Source organism: Nansenia antarctica (genome assembly GCF_963989245.1).
Source record: "Nansenia antarctica genome assembly, chromosome: 1".
Taxonomy (NCBI): domain Eukaryota; kingdom Metazoa; phylum Chordata; class Actinopteri; order Argentiniformes; family Microstomatidae; genus Nansenia; species Nansenia antarctica.
Genome location: NC_137674.1, coordinates 101,646,183 through 101,662,612, shown reverse-complemented (window position 1 = coordinate 101,662,612; position 16,430 = coordinate 101,646,183). Strand labels below are relative to the sequence as shown.

General features: G+C 45.6%; 1 protein-coding gene across 1 annotated transcript in view; it reads right to left on the bottom strand.

The window, feature by feature from the left end:
* The window catches only part of gosr1 (golgi SNAP receptor complex member 1), a gene marked incomplete at its 5' end in the record, with an annotated part of 34,252 nt that overhangs the window by 5,935 nt on the left and 11,887 nt on the right, over positions 1 to 16,430 (bottom strand). The window lies entirely within an intron of this gene.

Here is a 16,430-nt window from a genome sequence, read left to right as displayed (position 1 = left end):
TGCCGAGAGAGAGAGAGAGAGAGAGAGAGAGAGAGAGAGAGAGAGAGAGAGAGAGAGAGAGAGAGAGAGAGATGGTTAGTCACTGAGGTAAAGCACTGTGGCGAAAACAGGGCGATTGAATGACTTGAGCTCTTCCACATCTCTGTAGGACTCAGGGTCAGAGAGGCAGCGATCGATGCCAAGCTGCCCAGAATCCTGATCAGTCTCCCTGGACCTGCTGGGCCTCCCTCCCCTGTCCCTCCCGTCCCTCCCTCCCTCCCTCCCCTGTCCCTCCCTCCCTCCCTCCCTCCCCTGTCCCTCCCTCCCTGGCTCCAGTATTCCCCTGCAGTGGCATTCAGGCCAAGAGCCTATCAGAGTGTGTAACTTGAATGTCCCATTGACATTGACATCAACGTATGATTAATGTGAAAGTCATTTTTGATTTATTTGTACTGGAATTCTCTTTCTTGAATACATCACTAGATCCAATACATCTTTCATCGCACATTTCATCATGTCACATCACTGTTCTCCAGTGAAGAAATGCTTTATCCTACAGACAAATAGCCTTGCCATCAACCTTTAGTTTGGTGTACGGAAGTAATCACTGTCATTGTTTATAATATAAGTGTGTCTGCATCTGAATTTGTATGAGATACTGTTTTCCTTGGCTGCTGTCTTGAGACTAAATTGGATAAATAAAAGGTTCAATAAATCAAATTTAAAAAAAACACAGCTCCCATTATTTGACAGGACTACTCATGACAGCCATTCTGTCACCTGTGTGAATGCTGTGGTGACAGACAGCTGTGGCACTCAAGCAAAAGGTCATAGCAAACATTTATTACAGCAGTCATGACCATGTCTGTATACACGTCCATCTCAGAATGTTCCGGACCATTTACCATAGGTACCGTATAGTACTCTCTACACAGCACAGGGGTGAGAAACCAAATACACCACAACAGAAAAACAAATCTTTCATTATAAAGGGCAGACAAGATAAATCGCTCAATATGAAACATTTGTTTTATGAAACAACCTTTTCTCTTAGAGGCGCAGAATAGAACACGGGGCATAAATCAAATTTGTAGAAATGTCAAATCTGATCATGTTACCACATGAGCGCTGGTGACTCTGACAGACAGAGACGTGCTGTACGTACTGTGTTCTATCAATTCATCTTCTCTCTCTCCTTCAGATTCATACTGTCATACTGTCCATCAAATTCGCATTTAGACTGAAAATTGTCTGTGACACAGGCTCAGTTCCTTAAAAAACAACAACAACAAAGATGAACACAATACTGTGAATACATCACACACATAGGAGAAGGTGTATTAGTATGCAATATTTAAGTGCAGTGTCAACGGTTTTGAACATTCTGGTTCCATCCCAGTAGTGCATGAGAGGTTAGCATAGGGCCCATGCTGCAGGGGACATGGAACGGAATAAGGAATGGTATCAAACACAAAGTGTTTACCATTGATACCATTCCTCATTCCATTCCATGCATTACAATGAGCCTGTACCCCGATTTCTACCCCCATCAGCCTCCCCAGCCATGCTGCCTTATTCTACAGACAAACAGCCTTGCCATCAACCTTTAGCGTGGCGACGGAAGCAATCACTTCAGAGCTTGCGTCTGCACATACTAAGCATTTCATGCGTCTACAGCGGAATCCTGTGCACATGATAAATCGAAGATTTGATTTGATTTATAGCACTGTATCGGATCCGCCTCACTGAGTCAAAAGTGAGTTGCTTACATCGTGTGTCACTCTGTGCTGTGTCACCGGGTCGCTACAGTGGTGCACCTTCATTCATCTCCTTATTGAAACCAAACAGTTGACGAAGACTTATTAACTCAGTGAGAACAGCACTGTGCGACCTAATCGTTATAAATTGTCCTTGTTTGTGCTGACGAGGCCCTTTGCCCTCTCCCTCTCCCCCTCTCCCCCTCTCCCTCTCTCCCTCTCTCTCTCTCTCTCTCTCTCTCTCTCTCTCTCTCTCTCTCTCTCTCTCTCTCTCTCTCTCTCATTCTCTCCGTCACTGTCAACTCCCTCTGTCTTTAATTAGCAGAAAAGCTCATTAACTTCAGGCTGCCATTCTGTGACTATGCATGGCCTCTCACAGACTCACAATAGGTTTTTCCACAAGCTATCAACGCTAATCCCAAGTCATCAGCTGTAGCTTAGTCTACACTCATTTGTCAATATGAAGAGGCTACATGCTCAAGACAGAATTGTTCTACCAAGTATCCATTGGTAATAATAAGCAAACTCATGCTGCTATCTTTACCTCGTTAGCCACAGGCCTCCGATAACATGAATATGGGTCGATATCCTACTCCAGGGGAGGCTGGTAGAGGTAGAAATCAGAGGACGGGCTCATTGTAATGTATGGAATAGAATGAGGAATGTTATCAAACACGTGTGTTTAATACCATTCCTTGAAGGGGGAAAATATAAATTCTGCCCCTATCTGCCCCTATCTTCAAACGACCCTTCCCTGATGGGACCAATGGCTGTGATCTGCCAGTGACATTTTTACAAGCTCTCAAAAATGTGGCAATGCGGTGGTGTTATCTGAATAGAATAGATAGGATGCTGTCTCACTGGTTCTCCTGGCAACCCGCTCCTACGAAATACTGTGGTTGAAGTGGAATAGAAAAGCAGAATGCCTCTTTTCTTTTCTTTGTCTCCTAGTCAGAGGGTGTTGTTTCAGGAGCGCAGTAAAAAAAGATCTCTCTTATCTATCCTTCTACCTTGAGGGTAGAATGTAAAAATGTTCTACACAGTATTTGCCTTGTAACCCTAATTGTATTAAATAATACTAAATAATGTAATAATAACTATACATTATTATTAAAGTCTAATTTGATTCATTCTATTTGACCAGTCTTGACTAATCTCAACAATTCTTTTGGGTTATTCCCTAGTGTGAATAAGTCAAACTATTATATAACAAAAAAATTTCCTTGCCATGCCTCCGTATTGTAACTGCCATCCTATTAGGCCCGACATCGCCGTTCCATGTGTTACAATGAGCCCATCCTCCAATTTCTACCTCCACCGGCCTCCCCTGTCCTAGTGCATTTGATGGATGCTTAGTAATGATGCAGGATGGCTGCGCTTTGCGTGTAGTTCTAATGGGACAAAACAACATCTTGATGATTAGCAGACAAGTGAAGTTGACTGAATAGATCACGGCGCACATAACCTGCAGTCAACCAGACACATAACCTGCAGTCAACCAGACACATAACCTGCAGTCAACCACACAGCAGCTGCAGGGAGAGACCCAGCGAGCGTCACAGCACAGTGAAACAGTGTCTTCTCCTACGTGGAATATGAATGAAAGCTTACCCATTACAACAGAGCCAATGGTCTGGAAAGTGGGGTGAGTGTTATAGTATAGATGGGTATTTCCCCATAAAAGTAAAGCCAAGATAAACGACTGTACCGTAGACACCGAGGTAGAAGCAGTCTCCTCGGCCTACATGAAAGGGTTTAAAAAGGAGCCCACCCTCTGCCCGAACCCAGAGGAGCTTTCAAGTATGCTCCGCCTCCGAAATTGGGATTCATAACAAAAATAAAAGTGACTGAATTATAATTGCTTCATAATGACATGCCCATTTCTTGAGGAATTATCATTCCAACGTTGATAGAGCAGAGATTCTGACAGAGTTTGACAGAGCATGTTGTGGTTAGTTATGATTGCCAATGGCTGATTGGTGAATTGCTAATGTCGCTTTGTTTTTTGTTTTTTTAGATTCAACCTTTTTGTCATTGCACAGAGTACAACAAAATGTATGTTTTGCTCTAGGCACAGGGTCAGCCATAGTCAGCGCCCCTGGAGCAATTAGGGTTTAAGTGGCTTGCTCAAGGGCACAATGGCAGCGGTAGGCACCTTAGATATGATGCCAGCAGCCCTCCAGTCACCAGCTCACATGCAGCTCTCTCCTGAGCCGGGGATCGAACCAGCGACCTTCTAATTGCTAGCCGGTTTCTCTAACCTCTAGCCTACCTACCGCCCGTCAATTGCCGTCAATTGTAGTTATGTGTCTGAAACATCACATGAAAAGTGATAGCTTGGCCTTCCCATGAATTATCTTTTTCTTTTCATGGTCATGTTTTTTTATGTTCTATTATGTTTTTTGTTTAATTTCCATTTTCATGTTGTCTTGTAAAATGTGTTGTGATTTTAAACGCACTTTCAATAAAGTCTGATTTGATTCGATAGAGTAGGTAAGAAAGTAAGAGAGGGGGGCTATGCTAATGCTAACGTGTTATCATACTGTATGCTGCGGTCCGTGTTGTTGACAGCGCAGATCTGTATTATACCGTTAACAATAGCAAAATTGAGGCGTGCTGCTGTTGTAGCAATGCTAATGCTATAATCCTCTGGTGTTGATGAGACAGATCAGTTTCTGCGGCAGTGGTTTGTGACAGGCGATGGAACTGTTGTGTGCAGGTGGGGTGGTGCTAATGACAAGAAAGAGAGAGTGTGTGTGTGTGTGTGTGTGTGTGTGTGTGTGTGTGTGTGATATGTGAGGTGATGTGTGATGGAACGGAGCAGTAACAGCCAAGCTGGAGATAATGAGGTTTTGCTGCAGTCTGAGTAAATCACTTGTTTGGCTCGGCCCTAATGTGGCCAGGGGGAGGAGGAGGCTCACCCAGGGGAGCCTGAGGCCTGGGTGGGAGAGACCCCAGAGGGTACCCTCTCCTCCCAGCCTTCTGCCCTGGGACGGGGCCTGGCTGAGCAACACGCTCTGGCTCCTCCCAGAGAGCCCAATAACCTCAGACAGAGACAGAGACAGAGACACACACACACGCACACGCAGTGTGCGAATTAAATCACGGTGTGCGGGGGAGCCCAGGGATTAAAGCAACAAACAAAAAATCTCCTGACGGAAAAAAAAAATCAGGCCAAATTGGGGCCTGTGGCTTTCCGTGAGCAAAGCGCGCGTGCGATTTTCCGTTCTACGTTCTAATGCTTTGACTTTTCTTTCGAAAAATGTGAACACATTTCCGCGTTGTCGAAAATCAATGACACATCGCTAGTCAACTAACACGGCTTGTTTTGTGAGCCTGCTAACAATGTAAAGTAGTGTTCTAGTTAACTAGGTAACAATGTAAAGTAGTGTTATAGTTAACTAGGTAGCAGTCCAATCCATTTCGCTGCTGTATTTTGGCTTGACTAGCGAGTTTGTGTTGTGATTCTCAACAATGTTGAAACGTAGTTTCACCCTTTTCCATAGTTTTGAATAATAAATGTGTGGACTGACGATGTAGCGCAGCTTAACTTATTCTAATAATTATTTAACATAGTTTCATTCTGATAATTATTCCCCCTCCTCCCAGACTTACATGGTCACATTATTATTGGATTGGTTGTTTGCGTGCCGGGTGAAGTTAGCTAAACATTTAACCTGCTAGCTAGCAAGAGAAACATAATGTCACTCTCCAAAGGTCTAAAGAGGAAAGTTGACGGTGAAAACAGGGCATTTAAAGAGGAATGGACAGCGAACTATGCGTTCATCCTACCTGGTTTCATCAATGCAAAGCCGTTGTGAGACTCACATTTTCCGTGCTCACAATGAATGTTCCCTTCCACCATGCGAGTCGTCCTTTTCGTCAATGAATGTGATAAAGACGCACGAGAGGAATTGATTGGTGCATAAAAACCTTGAGAACTGCCGGACGTCCATAATAACTGCCGGACGTTAAAGTGACGTTCATAATAATAATAAATAATAATAATACATTAGACTTATAGCGCTTTTCTAGACACTCAAAGACGTCCATATCACCAGATAGCCAACAAATAGTGACCGATGGGAGATGCCAGTTTTCTCATTAAGTGAGATTTAATAGCCTAATATTATTTTTTCTATTTTTAATGAATGGCTCATTGTAATTATTATCCCTAGTAATGTAGCGTGTTTGCTCTGTCATTTCAAGAGCATATAGGCTAAGCGGATTCAGTTTTTTTTTTTTTTTGCGCCGATTTAGTTGTCAATGTTTTTCATAAAATTAAACTGCATTTGCTTTGTTACTGTTCACATGTGTGGTGCAGTCACATAGCCTATAAGTAAACATTAAGTTTGAATTATTTACTGAGCTGGCGTTACTTTTTTCAAACCACACACCGCATGTCGGCTATTTCAGCACCACGCGTTGTCCACCTACTTATCACTATGAGGGGTTCAGCGTCAGTGCACCCCGCTCTGTTACTGTCAGGCATAGTTGTAGCCAATAAAGGCCTATATGTAGGCTATAATATATCATATACCTAATACCAACATCAAAATAGATTGTATGCCTCTACAAATCATATTACACCAGGTAAAATCCGTCACAACCTGGAATAAATCCATCGCAATTTGGAATATTTTAGAGCTCCCCCAAAATGTCACAAACCATGTTTCCAGGGGAGCTCATGTCACCACTAGGGGAGCTATAGCTCCCCGAGCTCCCCCTTATTTCGCACCCTGCGCACACGCACACGCGTACACACACACACACACACACACACACACACACACACACACACACACACTATACTGTATAGACACACAGACACAGACACACACAGACACAGACACACACACACACACACATATGTGACAGGGTCTGGTGAAAAAGTCCCCAAGTAGGGCACGGACATTTTTCTGTTTTTTTTAAAAGACTATGAAAGTGCTGATTGTAAGCTTTCAAATGATGTGTCATACATCATTCAACAACACAGTTGAAGAAGATATGCTTATTTCAATGTTGGTACACCTCAAACCAAATATCGGAGAAACTTGCTCTGAATCAAAACAGACAAGTTTGCTGGTAGCTAGCTAGCAGCTAAGAAGGAAAATCGCTATGAACATCTAACTGCATGTTTAGCACATCACAACATTTATATATGGTATAACAGCCCAACCCTAATAGACACACACATAGACACACACAGGCATACAGACACACACACGCACACAGAGAGACACACACACACAGAGACACAGATATATATATACACACACACACACACACACACACACAGCGGGTGGCATGACCCCGCTTGTGGCTCAGGTTTCTTATCCAAAACAATGCTGTCAGCAGTTTAAACTCTAATTACAATCAATACAGATAATGTTTCAGAGAAAAAAAGGAGAAAGAAAACAAACAAGGGAAGCTGCGCTGGCAGTTTATGCAACACAAGTTGGGCTCCTCTCCAAGGGAGGAGACATATTGAGGTCTTCAAAATAGTATGGATTAGCAACAGTGGAGGCAGTGAGTTGAAAATAGGGTTCTGTTTTTGAACTGTTTGTATCGATTGAACAGTTTATACTGAAAAGACCCAATACTTGATTCTTTCAGGGTAAGGAACCAAATCTGTGGTTTTTGTAATTTGGGTGATTTGGGACATACACAATTCAGCCATATTGAAACCCATTCAAATGTATTTGGAAATATAGCTTAACAAATACAAGATGCTATCAAAAAGGTTTTCCTCAAGCAGCCTCGTCAGGGGAAGTCTAGCTTCAGCCGTTTAAGCTTAAGAGGAAAAAGGCAAATACCTAAACTAAGTGTGACCGTTTAGGCGTTTACCATAAAAGTACAACAAGTAAAAGAGCCAATCAAAAGGTTCCAATCTAATTCCCCCGGGAGGAGGGGGCGTTGACTTGGTGCAGGTCACCTCTGTGGTCTGGTATTGACCATTTCCTGGTCCCTCTCAACGGAGGCAGGATGAGTATTGATGAATCCCTGTTCAGATTTGTCCTCGTAATGGCCTTTAACGACACTCCTCCTGCATTGCGTTTGATGGGGAACGCACTGCCGATGACCTCGCCGGGTTTGACCATGTGAAGTTAAACCATGCATTAAATCAAGGTTCTACTCAACATCTTTACTCCTGGGTTCTCTATATTCATGGTGACTTCTAAAGCCATCCGTATATTCATGAGATGAGGAGGTCTTCTGCAACTGTTTAAGACCCCCGACCACATCAAACTATTAGAAAAAGTATACGTATGAAATTCGTAAACCGATTAAATCTATAACATTTTGATCAGTGGAATTCAGGCGTGACTCTAGCAACTCAATATGAAACCTGGTTTCTAAGTGGCTCAATGGACAAACGGACTGTGCAAACTTCAACTCATTCGAACTTTTTTTGGGTATGTATAAAAAAAAAAAAAGCCCCAAAACGTTGTGCCGTGAGGAAACAAGTTGCCTCTATGTGGGATAAGAGGATTCAAAAGAAGAAGAATCAATAACTTTGAATCAACCAAAGAGAGAAGTGAATCACCACTACAATGGTCTCACAAGGCTCTGGGGTCCATACGCCATGCCAGCAGCACTCTTCTGTATCTTTTTAGATTTGATTTCCCTTTTATTTATCCAGGTTAGTCTCACTGAGATCAAATCTATCAAATCAAATCTAGACCTAGTCTGCCTGATACGAACCGGTTCCTTTGAGTACAAACAAGTCAATAGTGCTCGACAGTTGTTACCCCGACAACCAGGGGAGGCAGATGGGCTCATTGTAATTCATGGAATCTAATCGAATGTGAAATGGTATTCCATTCCGTGCATTAAAAAAGAATCACTTCCTGATTTACCCAATATTGACTTTCTATTGGACTGACAACCGGTTGCCTGGCAACACGCTCTGTCGGTATAATGTAAAGGAACTTGTGGGCGACAATAGAAAATGAATCCCTCGCGCGGCTGTGGCGCAGGAGGTAGAGCTGCCGTCTAATGATCGCTAAGGTTGGCAGATCGGCTTCCTTGGGCAAGACACTGAACCCCAAATTGCTCCCAGTGCGCGGGCCGGCGCCTTGCATGGTAGCTTGCCGCCATTGGTGTGTGAATGGGTGAATGAGAGAGGCCGTTGTAAAGCGCTTTCGATAAAAAGGCACTATATAAGTGCAGTCCGTTTACCATTTTACCACTTAGTCAGGTTTGTTATATAATTTCGTGGGAATTTTGGGGGGATTTGCTAATCTATACATTTTTGGAAAGGGCATTGTATGAGGAATCAGAAAATATATGTTTCCATTTGCACAGATGTCTGAAAGGCGGCCATCTTGGCATTTAAGAAATGGCCGCCATAATACACACGTTTTGTAATATCTTGGCTTCTAAATAAGCTAGAACATTTTAACTGCTAAACCTACATTTTCAGGGTCAAGGAATCCAATGGTTGTAGTTACAAAGCTATTATATATATATTTTTTTTTTTATATCATCACATAAAAATGTGTAACTTATACTTTAAGAAATTGTCGTTTTTCTATTACTTCCATACGTGAGTCCACAGACCACAGTATGATCACGACAACCTCCTGCATTAGATAGTCTCGATGTTATGATTTAAACTTTTGTTGGCTTTTTGGGGGGATTTGCTAATCTATACATTTTTGGATGTTATGGCAACAGTACAGAGGCAGGTAAATCTTTAGCCTAATGGCATATTTAATTATCTTCTTTCGGCGTATGGGTAGTTGTTTTCCTCTCCACTCCACCATGCTCGGGGCCGAGGGGCTACCCTTTTACCACCCCGAGACCTGGTTGAGGGGCTCACCCGGGCTATATTTCTGGACACCCCTCCAGAAGCCACGTCATCGTCTCGTCATCTAGTACCGACAGAACATGCATCCCGTTGGGTGGGTGGTACACCGGGCAATCCAGGATAACATGGTCTGCGGTTTGGTCCTCTGCGCCACACTCGCACGACGCATTTGGGGCCAAGCCCCATCTGTGCATTGATGAGCGGAAACGTCCGATGCCGGTCCGGAGACGATTGAGCCTCACCCAGGATAGCCTTGGCAAGTCCATCCCGAGGGGCTCAGGGCCGGCGACTGGGATATGGTCGCGGAGTGTTTGCCTCCCACTCCGCGCGCCACATATAATCCGCCCATCCTGCCGCACTGATGTTAAGATCTCTGCATTGCTGCCTGAGATCCTGTGCGGCAGGCACAAATGGGTGTCTCGACTTGAGACGCCGGGAGGGCTCCGCTGTTATAGTGAGCCTATCGTGGAGCAGATGGTTATTAAGCTCCACGGCCCGGCAGGCGAGACGTGCTGTGGCTCCCATGCGGCGGAGGCCTGTGGGCTGGATGCCTGCTAGGATGGAAAGGTTGTCCACGGGGGTAGGACGCAGGCATCCTGTCACAAACCGCAAGGCTTCGTTTATAGGCGAGTCGATGAGGCGGGTGTGGGCACTGCGACACCATACTGGGGCGCAGTATTCACTAGTTGAATAAAGGAGGGCTAGGGCTGCCGTGTGCAAGGTCTTTGCGCCGGCGCCCCAGCCTGAGCCAACCAGTCGCCTCATCAACGCCACACGAGCTGTTAACTTCTTGCGCAGTGACTCGAGGTGCCGGCGAAACGTGAGCGTCCTGTCCAATGTCACGCCGAGATAGATTGGCTCAGCGGAACATGGCAGGGGAGTTCCATCTAGGTATACTCTAAGCTCACATTTAGCCTCCCTGTTGTTAAGGTGGAAGGCAGCCGACACCGTCTTTGCCTCGCTAAGCTTCAATCTCCATTTCCGGAAGTATGCCACTAGTGTCTGCATGTCCTGGCTCAGAATCCCCTCCACAGACTGCCAATTTCCAGCAGAGTACACCACTGCGAGGTCGTCTGCGTAGGCGTACTTCCGCGAGAGTGTGTTGGGCAGGTCATAGGTGTAGATATTATAGAGGAGGGGGGCCAGGACCGATCCCTGAGGGACGCCGTTCTTAAGGCGTCGAAGCCTGCTTAGCTGTCCGCAACCGGTGGTAAGGGTAAAGCTGCGGTTACGGATGAGCTCCATGATCATTCTGACCATGTGCCTGTCCGGCAGCAGGCGGAGCAGCTTGCAGGTGAGGCCGCGATGCCATACGGTATCGTAGGCAGCCGTCAGGTCTATAAAGACGGCCCCGTCTCGAGGATCTTGAAGGGGATGCATAACAGAGAGATGGGACGGTAACTCTTAGGGTCCCCTTCAGGCTTATTCGGTTTAGGGATCGCAACAACTAGGGCTCTTCGCCAGATTTTGGGGATCTTGAGTTGGCGCAAACAGGAAGTGAGGAACGCTCTCAGGCAGGACTTCAAGGTGGGTGCGGCATGGAGAATAAGCTCCGTATATCATATTTAATGATAAAAATAGGGAATGAAACAAAATAAATGAATGGGAGGAATGTGGGGAGTGTATGGTGTGCTGGTTGTTCTGTTTGTGGGATGTGTATTTACTCTATGTGTAATGACAGGCGGGTTGTGTCTCTTGACTATGTATAAGCGTTTATGCTATGTGTGATGTGATAATGTGAATGGCGAGTCCAATGCGTGCCAATGTGAGCTGGGCTGTTAGATTAGTTCATCATCATCACTTTCGTGCGTCACAGCTTGGGAATCGTCATCGTTCTGGCACTGGCTGCTGCACATGTCGGTACAGGCTAAGTTCTTAGCTCTGCATGAACATCTGCCAGAAGAACAGTCAGTTTTGCATTTGCATTGTACCATCTCAATGATGGACTTTGGGGCTGGGAGGACGTCTGTGGTTGTTGGTTTAAGCATGCCATCCTCATGTTTGGAGTACCAATTTTGCAGGGGATCCAATTAGCCTATGGATCCTGCAGAGCAATGGCTGCCTGTGCCCATATACTTTTTTTTTTAAGAAGAAGAATACAAAAAATTGCTTTGTAACTCCAACCATTGGATTCATTGACCCTGAAAATGTAGGTTTAGCAGTTCAAATCAATGTTCTAGCTTATTTAGAAGCCAAGATATTACAAAACGTGTGTATTATGGCGGCCATTTTGTAAATGCCAAGATGGCCGCCTTTCAGACATCTGTGCAAATGGAAACATATATTTTCTGATTCCTCATACAATGCCCTTTCCAAAAATGTATAGATTAGCAAATCCCCCAAAAATTCCCACGAAAGTTTAAATTGAAACATAGTGAACCTGACTAACTCTTCCTACAGAGCATTCTGAGCAGGATGACTGTCCTGATGTGTTCCCATACCTGCAGAACAGCTTGGCGGAGGAGGAGAATGATGGGGGGAGGGGAGGGGGGGGACAGCACACCACGGCTGTCTGAGGGGAGGGGGTGAGAGGGTTGTTGTTACAGGGCTGATGGAAGGGAGGGAGGGACACACTACTGGATGAAGAGATGACTGGGGAAAAATGTCAACCTGCGCCGTCTGTCTGCCGGTGGGACCCGCCCTGTAAATCACTGGGGGTGTTGAGCAGAGCTGAGGGGGCGGGGGGGGGGGCTGGCTGCTGAGAGCTGCGATGCGTTCTGATTCATGGGGGTTTTATACCTCCAAATGAGACAGGGAAGGGATTTATGTGTTGAGCACTCTCTGTCAGGCCTGTGGTGTCATACAGAGGCGAGGGTGGGGGGTACAGATGGTCTGTGTGTGTGTGTGTGTGTGTGTGTGTGTGTGTATGTGTGTGTGTGTGTGTGTGTGTGTAATAGCTAAAGCTATGACTAAGGTATTCTCCACTCTGCAGCTCAGTGGTGCAGTCGTTAAATGGGTTATTAGCACAAAGCTAATTCCCTCTCCATTTGTAATTCAGCCCTGATTTCACAGTGTGCGCGCACACACACACGCACGCACACACGCACACACGCACACACACGCACACACGCATACACATACTCAAGCGCACACACACTGAAGCACACCCCCCCCCCCTCCCCACCCCCTCACCACACACACACACACACACACACACACACACACACACAGCTCTCATGTATTTCCTAAATCAAAGCCATCCATCCATCCATCTCAACAAGCCCTATCACCCTTGAGGTCAAAGGTCACAAACTCTGCGGCCCTATTAAATAAAACATGTGTATGCAGCTCTAAGGCTGAGAGGCGTGACCACAAAGGACCTGTCAATCATAAAGGACGGAATTGGCTTCCGTCATGTGACCAGAGGGTTCCCTGGAGGTTGGGTACCAGGCAGTCAGCTTCATTGATGGAACTGTGGTCATGTGACATTCTGATGAAAGGAGGTGGTACAGGAAGGATTTTCACACCACTTGTTCTGCTCCAGTAGGAAGGAATGGCTAACTCCCTAAATACTGCCTCTTCCTCTGTGATTGGTCAGGGCGTAGCCAGAGATTTATCTCGATGGTACTGAGAAGTGACATGATCAACAGTGGGAGAGAGAGAAGGAGAGAGAGGTGGAGAGAGAGGTGGAGAGAGGTAGAGAGATGGAGAGATGGCATGTGAGGAAGAGGGAGGTGGAGAGAGGGAGAGAGGTAGAGAGAGGTAGAGAGTGGTAGAGAGATGGAGAGTGATGGCAAGTGAGGTAGAGGGAGGTGGAGAGAGGGAGAGAGGTGGAGAGAGATGGTGAGAGAGAAGGAGAGTGAAGAAGAGAGAGGTGGAATGAGAGAGGTAGAGAAAGGTAGACAGAGAGTGAGTGAGAGAGAGGTAGAGAGATAGAGAGCAGGGATGAGCATAACTCAAAATGTTCATAGACAAATAATCGGTGGAGGGAATGAACGAATAATAGATTTTTCGATGTGTGCCGAAATTCACAAAGGCAGCCAAGGATCATCGCCAAGAAATCACGTAATATCTTAAATGCAAAAAAAATAACTTTACCAGTGAAAAAGAAAATGTATTCTGGTATTAATCCTCATGAATTTCCTCTTCTGAATACTTAAATTAGACTAACATAACAATAATGCAAAACAGAAAAAGGGCATGACACTAATACTCTGCGGATGCATTAGAGAGATGACTTTTCCTAGATATGTGCATTCGACCACCCAGTATCCTTACATTTTCAAAATCTACTCCTTTACTAGTATAAAGCTATTTTGCAGTTTTACTGTGTAGGAGGCAGGCTAATTTACAAGCGCCCTCTAGTGATCGTTGTGTGTAAGTAACAGATTTCCATTCTAAAGAGGGGGTCCATTAGACCCTCAAGGCAGCTCTAATAGTAGGTGAAACAGGCACGGCTGTCCTAGTGTTAAAAGGGAGCCTCAGTGACAGGGGTAACATATGGGCCTCTTTCTCCTCTGGGAACTGAATGGAGGGATGAAATCTGGAAACCAGAATTTAAGGAGCTTGCAGGGATGCAATTCATTGTACACGCCTCTTCACAATTCACTCTCATTTCATATCCTCTCCCCTCAGCAATATGTCTCTGGATTCTCGTTAGCAAGCTGTCAATGAAACACATGCACACAAGACACACACACACGCACGCACGCATGCACGCACACACACACACACACGCGCACACACCAAACTTGTGCAGTCTGCTTTGTCTGGCAAGAGCAGTAAAAACCCAAGGTCGTCAATTCTCCTCCGGTAACAACTGAAGGGGATTATGTTGCTTTGTCTTCTCAGAAGGGGACTGCCTGGCCTGTGTTATCTTCACAGCCGCAGACAGACACGTCCTCGTCTGACTGAAACTCTCATGTGCTGCTACGCTTCCTCCCACGCAGTCTAGTGCTTCCTCTGTACCCACAACTCACTGTCTTAAACATCCATGGGGGGTTCTCTGTCTGGCTCTCCCTGCCGCTGAGCGCCTGTTCCGGAGCAGAGGAGGAGGAGCGGGCCCCTCTTCTCTGGTTCCCCCGGTCACAGAGATTACATTAGCATATCTGGGGCTGGTGCGGTGGGTGGGCACAGGGCCAGAGAGAGAGAGAGAGAGGGGGTGGGGGGTGGGGGTGAGAAAGAGTGGGAGAGAGAATGTGTACTGCAGTAGTATAGAGAGCCAGCGGAGCCATATGTCTGCTCAGCCTTGCAGTCGCTGCATTCACAGGAGAGAGGAAGAGCGAACGAGGGAAAGCGAGGGAACGAGAGAGAAAGAGAAGGCAGGATAGGAGAGAGGGGGGAGGTGGTGGAACCCCTGTGTGTGTGTGTGTGTGTGTGTGTGTGTGTGTGTGTTTATCTTTAACCATTAATGACTGTTTGAGACAGATCCACTGGGAAAAGCCTTGAAACTGGTTCCAAACATTGAGCTGACACTGCGTGGTAAGAGCTAACTAGGTAATCCCACTGGAACAGAGAGGACCAGGTCATCTGCTGGAGGAGGGAGGGAGGGAGGGAAATGGACAGCTTTGGGATAGCAACGGTCCAAACCTGAGCACAGACATAGACACTGGAGTTCATCTCGTCTCTCCACACTGTACAGCTGCAGGTTAGACAACTTCCACAAACCACAGTAACTCCCTCAGATCCCAACAAATGTGTGTTTATACAGTAATACAGTACACACACGTCGGTAGTCTCGTTCCCAGACATTTCCGGCCCCAAATGTGCGAAAGGTCTGGTGGACCAACGCGTCAAACTTGGCCTTCATTAAGCCAACAGAAAGATGATGAATTACTCCTTTCAGAATGGGACGTTTGTTACCATAACAACAATGAAAGTCTTTTATGTCATTGTTGTTTGATGTGGTTCCCAATCGTCCGTTTATTATTTTATCCCTTTCACAATAAGCAGCTGCCAGCAGGCACTAAAATGTAATGACACCTGAATCAACCCAGATTTCAAAGTCAACAACAGTAAAAAAGAAGGAAGGGGGATGAAAAAAAATGAATAAATCCAAAGAAATAAACCACAGGGGAAGTTGCTCTTCAAAGTGCTGCGAAGCATTCGTTCAACAGTTAGTGGTTAGTGGGGTAGTGGTGGTCTAGTGGATAGTGAGTTGGACTTGTGATCGGAAGGTTGTGAGTTCAAATCCCGCCTGAAACCACACCACTACTAGTGTGCCCTTGAGTAAGGCACTTAGCCCTCAGTTACTCCAGGGGGAATGTCCCTGTAATTCGTAATTGTTAATCGCTTTGGATTAAAAGCGTCTGCTAAATGGCAAAATTTACAGTTGTGGCGTTGGGGTTTAAGTGTAGATGTGTGTGTCCTGACTTATCCACCCATCTGTCCAGTAGCTATTTGATTGGTTTAGTTTGGGTTTGATGTCACAAGGCGTAATTCATTTCACAGGTTTTCGGTGTGAAACCCCTTTGAAGCTACTTTCTGGCTTATAGGTCTGGATTGAGGTTACACGTTCAGTAGCCATATCTCCCAACCACGTTGTTCTTGCGCCTCCTTTGGAGGCCTCAATTGTCGCTGTTTGTTGATGTTTTCGGCAAAGGATTACCCCAGGCTTTCCGAACTAGGAACCCTTGGTCTCAAAGAGGTTGAGGCAACACAGACTCCCAGGAAACACATCCACTTAGGAACAGACTGATGAGGAAGCCAACTGGTATCTCTCCAGTTGTGAGTGTCGGAAACCTCTTTAGGCCATTACTACAGCCTGTTATACATTTCACCCCTCCTTTCCTCCATCTCTCTTTCCTGCTCTCTCTTTTCAATAGAAATGTATACAACAGGGAAGGGCTGGTGGAGGTTGAAATTGGAGGACGGGCTCAGTGTAATACTGTGTGTAATACAGTGTTAATATCATGATAGCATCAAGAGTATCATGATGTCCA